This window comes from Chaetodon trifascialis, chromosome 6 (assembly GCF_039877785.1).
Source record: "Chaetodon trifascialis isolate fChaTrf1 chromosome 6, fChaTrf1.hap1, whole genome shotgun sequence".
Classification (NCBI taxonomy): domain Eukaryota; kingdom Metazoa; phylum Chordata; class Actinopteri; order Chaetodontiformes; family Chaetodontidae; genus Chaetodon; species Chaetodon trifascialis.
In genome coordinates, this window is record NC_092061.1 from 15,460,827 (window position 1) to 15,467,899 (window position 7,073).

A 7,073-nucleotide genomic window follows, 5' to 3' on the forward strand; every position below is an offset into this window, starting at 1 on the left:
GTACCCTTCAAACTGTATGTAATTCTTAAATAATCAAATGCAATTGGTGTTATTGATTGCCATTATGAAAATGTAATTGTAACCTTTGTCAGAATTAGTAACATTTAATTGTCCAGGAATAATCATTCAGCAGGCCTGTGGAAAGGTGCACTGCCAGCACATGTCCAGCAGAGAGAGGAAGAGTTCTTTCATTCACATCTTGAATAGAAGTTTCATTGATTTCTGAAATGTCTTGCCTACAATAATTCAACCAGATGGTGTCTGCCCTGTTAAAGAGAGCTAAATGCAAGACCACGAGATGTGAATACACAAGTTCATATTTGCTTTACACTGGCACACATGCACCTCAAAATAATTAGCTTTAAGGACCTTTCCAGTGGTTCTGCAAGTTTGAGGCCTTTAACTGCAAAACATCACATTTATGTTATATTACTGGGCTATTACCTTCCTTATTACCTTGAGTTATTCTTTGCAATGTCATCTTCATACTGCATTGCCTTCAGTATTAAACAATGCCTGCTGTTTTATGATTATTGATATTGTAAAAATGGTCTGCATTTATGTATTTGTGTTGTAGGAAACTGGATAAAATATGGAAAACCACTCATATGTTCCTTTGTGGAATTATGTAATGCAATGACATATTTTTTTGTGTAGTCACCCCACACAGATATCCAATTGTTACACCTCTGTGCTCTATTAATGCCCACCCAGCACTAAATCATTCTCTGTAAATTCACAGAGGGTAGCGCAGTGCTGAACAGAGATTTCCCTGGCCATGACCATGGAAAACCTTGGATTCAACATTGCAAATTCATTGAAAGCAGAGCAGCGTATGAGCACTGACCAGCCTGAGGGGTATTGTTATGTTTGGCCCCACAGAGCGGAGCCTGCAGCCCTGAGTGGGTGTGTGGTTATTCCTCCATCTGCCACGATGTGGGGAGGCCCAGGTGCTTTTTCAGAAGCCACAGTGGAAAGGGAGCCATTGAGTGAGTGCAAAGTCAGGCTTTCAGCTGGCAGTATGAGCGGAGTCAGCCCGTTTTAAACTCTGTGGTGAGAATTCACAGCATTTTCCCGTATCTGTTTAAGAATTATATTATCCTTGAGGGAATTATTGTATGCTTAGTGGTATTAAGATAATAACAATTGACGTACACAAGCCTGTATGCTGTAGGCGTAGAGGAGTCTCTGGGATGTGTTAGATTGTTCTTTGCGGAAAAAGCTTAAATGTAACTGTATTTTACAGCAAAGTGGGAAACAATAAGGATTTGTAGACTTGAAACAATTATGGCCAGCATCTGCCTTTACTCTGATTCTTTCAGAATAAATCACAGGTTGGTGATTCCTTGGGTGCTGCAGGGGAACATCACCACCATCACACTCATGTCCTTCAACAGGAAAGCCCAGCCTCAGGCCATCATGGCATCAAACAGCTGTCATACTGACATCTCCTGGAGCAAGATCCTGAATCACCACCGGCTGCTGAAATGCTGTTCTGCTTTGTATAAGATACCAACAGTCTGTTCCTCCTTATTCAACCATATCAAAAGATTAGTTCAGCTTTTTGAGAAAAACTGTTCCCATGTACGTTATCATGGATCAAAACGCACACAGCTCTCCTTGATGTTCACTAACGCATGCTGATTGCACATAACTGAGATACAAATGAAAACAAAAACATGATGTTATAAACAAAACATTTTTTGTACAGGCTCACATATCCATGTACAGTATCAGTGCTGCCATCAGAGGTTTCAAGACATTATGTGCTCTACTTCAGAATACCACAACACCAACGAGAAGCGAGAGGCCTGTTAGTGTGAGAAGTGACAAAACCAGTGCTGGATTACAGTTTGTTCACAAATATAACTGGAAAGGCTGGTGGTACTGGTTGTCTCTTTTCAAATCAGGTTGTTCAGTCCCTTTTGTATATCCAGCTCCGAACAATTGTGCTTTTGTAGTCTGCTGTGGTTCAAACCTTGGCATTAAAAACCTAAAAATAAAGTTCTGTCAAATGTAGCAGAGACACTGCTACAATGGATGTCCGATCTACAGTAACTTCATGTTATCTTAACCCAGAAAAGTATTCGATTCTTCACACCAGTGTTTTAAGAATTGTTTAGGTTACTAAAAGACAACTCAGGCACATAGTGGCTTATCTGGTTTAATTTGGGCCATTTTCACATATTAGTGGAGATCTTTATGTTATGTGTATTGCCTTTCTTAGGATGGCTTATCATCCAGAACTTCCGGTGAGTCATTGTGGGTGTTCCACATGAAACAGATCTGCCTATATTGTGTGTAGAAAGCCTGTCACCTGTGAAAAAAAGAAAACAGAGGGAGTGCCAAAAGGATTTCCAAAAGATGAGTCATATGTAAACTGCACTGAAAAAAAAATACACCTTTTAGAAATTTAGAAGTCCTAAGATATGAAAATATCTTATGAAGATAACCCTAACCCTAAGTGTGCAATTAATGATATTTCAGGTCATGCAAACAGGCGCTTTATTTGTTCAACTTTTTGCAAATTCATCCTTGATAGATACAAATGGAAACTCAAAATGGCAGGAGGGATAGCATATTGAATGCATGTATTTTCCTAATTGTTTGGACTTGTACAGATGTCCTCTTGAACGTGTGTTTGCTGGTGTAAATGTGTATACACCAACCTGTTTACTACCCCTACTGTGACCCAGTCCCCCTAAACCCTAACTGATGCGTGGCACTGAGCCAGGACCCAAACATGCTGCTTCTGTTTCTTCTTCGCCCAGTTTTCCTTCCATCCCTTGTGCGGTACAACCCCGACTCAGTCGGAGTCACAGAGGAATTCTGCCCTCGGTGGGCTCGGGACCTCAGGACACAGAGCCATCTTTTCACAGGGACTTCACAAACACACCAGGCCCAGAAAGAACTTCCCTTTGACAGGAGGGAACCATGGAAACTGGCACTGACCACAAGGCCCAGTTTCTAGGTATCCCTGTGCCCGGAATCACACCCGAGTCCTGCAGACGCCAGAGGAACAGCAAAGACAGAGGTGTTGGCGTTCAGAGGGCAATGCGGTTTTTCAAGGGGCCCTCTGATTGATTGGAGAGAAACAGAGCAGCCATTCTTGTCAGATGCACCGGATGAATGCTAACAAGCCTATGAGGATGCTCGAGAGTGCATTCTTTAGACAAAAAAAGAGTGGAGAGGTTTGGCAAGATAAGGGAGTTGATGGGGAAACTGACTAAGCAAATAAATACTAAGTAGAGGTGCACGTGTGTGAATCGGTTGAAGGAGCTAAGAGGTAACTTGCTGCAACAGTTCCGTCTTTATATAGTCCAAGCCCTTTGCAGAGAGCAAGGAGTCAAGTTTCAGTGCGTCATGTCTCTTTCCAGCTCTGCCTGACTCAATAGAAGTCGAGAGCTTCCCTCCACCGTGTAGACCTCAGGAAAGCTTGAATATCCAAAACCTGACATGACTGATCAGCTTGCAGAGTAGAAAATATATTACTTAGCAGCCATGTATCATGCTAAAGCTGTGTGCTAATGCTACATGTCATGATTGCATGAAAAAACCCTTCTCTGCACATACAAAGTGCATGTCAATCTTGAAGCATATATCATGAATAAGGACGATAGCTTGACAAAGCGTTGATTGAGCCATTGAAGGGGGGAGAAATGCTCTTAACCATTATCAGTGTGTGTTGTCATGGTCCACTTCCCTTGAAACCTGTCTCATTTTAACTTAAGTTGCTGTGAATTTTCCTCAATAGAAAATGCTTGAACTGATTTACATCGAAGGTGAACTCAGTGTAACAGCATATAAATAGACTGACACCCTGACAGTTCAACTGCATGTCTTACATGTCCAAGATCACGGCTGTGCTCCTTTCTCAAACTGCAGCATATCTTCCAGCTGCATTACATTGTGTTCTGTTGGGTCTTATGTAATTTTCTCTCTGAAGGGAGACTGAAATCAAGACATTTTGTTCTTTAACTGTCATTTTTAATTAAAACTTTGTCTGGCAATATGTTGTACTAAATCTAAACTGACATAGTAATGGCCTTGAGGAGGGTCCTACTTTAATATCTTGTGGTCCTGTCTTGAGGAGAATCCAAATGTCGAAATATACTTTTATGTGGTTTCCCTGCAAAATCCTGCACATCACTACACAGCAAATCAGACGCTAGGTTATATTAAAGCTTGCAAAAATTGCACACGTGCAGAAAGTGGGAGGAGCAGTGAGTTAATGGGGATACAACAGCTCATTTTTGCCCTGGGCGTCCTCTAGCAAGTTAATCCAGTCATACTCAAAGCAAGAGGACTCAGTTTGAGGCTAAGATGTTATGGTTCGTTCTAAATAATGGCCAGGACCCAAACGCAGAGACCAAGTAACCAAAAATTTATTGACAAAGTACAAACTAAAATATCACCTGAGCCAGGGACAACGCTGGACAGCGGAGAAAAACACAAAATCACCACAACGGGGAACAGTATAAAGAAAAACAGTCCAAAGGCAAACTAAATAACTATCAAAAGTAGCAAAGAAAGTATAACTCAAAAATCACCCGAAAAAATGGGGAATAACAAAGCAGAACCAAAAGCGACTATGAAAAACTCACAGTGATAAATTCAACAATGTCAGCAAAAGGCACTGGAGGCAGGAGGAGCGAGACAAGAGTCGAGCAAAATAGCTTAGAAACGAGGTGCAAACAACTGGTAGACAAAGAGAATAGTCCAGGCACAGGGGACGAGCATGAGGTGCCTGAAGACGCCGCGTAGATTAGCAGATGACCTGCAGGTGTGTCTAATGACGTTCGCTCCAGAGCGATTTGGCCCCGCCTCTGTCCCACTCCAACCTGCCGAGAGAGAGTGAAGGAAAAACAAGGTATCAGGAAAAAAAACACATCACGAACCGAGACCACAGCCATCACATAAGACATACAGGTTAGGTGAGAAGCTCTAATTTACTTAATACGAACGCGAGTGAGACTGCATGTGTCTGTCTGTTTGCATGTGTTAGCCCCACAAAAGATTGGTGACCTGTCGAATGTGCCTGTCCCTCTCAGGCCTTGACTACACGTATACATATGTTTTTAAAAAAAAAAAAAGATTATCCCCCTCCATAAAAATCTGCCGAAATGACCTTCATTTCACTAAATATCTCCTAACACACAAGAACACAAGAGCGATTCCAAAAGCATGCTGTGCCAGTAGGTGGTGATAAAGTCTCCATCGGTGACGCCTCAAACACCAGAGAAGAACATTCTGAGAGCACACTTTGAACTTGTTTTCTTTCGGTGGTGGTAACTTAAAAACAAACGATGGATGCTAATTATGTATTTTTTTGCAGTTATTTTTAACACCTCTGTGGCCAGCAGTGCTAACCAAACATAAAAGCAGTCCACCTGTTTTGTTTCAGACTCGTGCTCATTACACAAACCAACAAAGGCCAGCTGACGTGGTGACGTTTCCCAAACACTCCATCCTACATGTTCACATGATACACAGAAACCATTTTGAAAAATATACCCTTATGAAGACTTTTTGTAGTGACCTAAAATACCATCTGTGTATGAACGAGAGGCCCAAATGCAGAGGAAAATGTTTGTATCTGTATGCGTGTTGTCAAGGCCAAAGACTGGCTCCAGCCCCCTACTGCATGTCCTTGAATTCAAGAAACCTTACGAGTGTTTCAGGGTGATTTTCTTTTTGCTCAAAGGTTAAGTTACACACACGCACACACACACACACACACACACACACACACACACACACACACACACACACACACACACACACACACACACACACACACACCAGCTTTAACAGTAATATGGGCTAGCTGCAGTCTGGTATGTTTAAATTCAGCACTTTTTGTTTGCTTTTCAGCTCTTTGCGTGCAGTGTCCACAGTTAAGATAGAGAAACATTCTTTCCACACCTTTTACCAGTATCAAATACAGTGGAGCTGGATTACATTTTCAAATTGAGGTAAGCTAATGTATTTAATAGAATTTTACACAAAAATGTCAGTGTGTAATTCCAGTATAAATACAGGTGTTATTTTCACCAAACTTTTCTGGTTTGGCCTTCAAACTGCCTCGTGCAGAATTATTTCAGACTGGACTCTACATTTGTCCAGCAACCAGATTCCTTACAAATACCCATGGGAACAAAAACCTCCGTGAGGCGTTCAGGGGCAGTGAGTTAATGACTCCAACACTGTTCTCCTTGATCCACATGGTCATGGAGCGGAAAGCACAGACACCTTAGGGCTCTGCCTGGCATGCTGACATTTAGGTGCATGAAATTCCTACAGTGCAAAGAGGAGCCTCAGTTTGTCTTAACATTCAATGAGCGAATGTTTCACACCATTGAAAGCAACAGTTCAATCCGGGGCGGACTGGGACAAATAAATCGGCCCTGGCATTTTGGACCACATCGGCCCACCACATTTGATAACGCACACCTTTTCGGTCTTTTCGGTCTCTTGAATGTGTATATCAACTGTGCAAATCTTTAAAACCACGTACTTTAAGCCATGCAATGAGTTAACAGGAAGGTTTTACTGCCTGCAGCTGGGCTGCTTTCCTCCTTTCTGACAGGATTCCAACACTCTGACCGTCACGCCGACCGAGACTAGTCAGCGTAGGAGTCTGACGCTGACTAGTCTCTCTCTCTCTCTCTCTCTCTCTCTCTCTCTCTCTCTCTCTCTCTCTCTCTCCCTGTCTCTCCCTCTCTCCCACACACACACACACACACACACACACACACACACACACACACACACACACACACACACACAAACTCTCTCTCTCTCTCTCTCTCTCTAGACATCATTTTCAGTTTCTACGCTGCCATTTTTATCTTGAAAACTGACCAATAATTAAATCTCTCTCCTTCTCTCTCAAACATACATACACAGAGTTCAAAGTTCATTCAGGAGTTCAGCTACATTCATCCTTTGGACTGGGTTAGTTTACAATTTATTGAGTACTACTTTTGGAAGAGTTAGCAAATGATCCATCATTTCTCATCTCTATTCTTTCTCTTTTCTTCCTCCCTGAAACACATAGGTACACCCAGTAG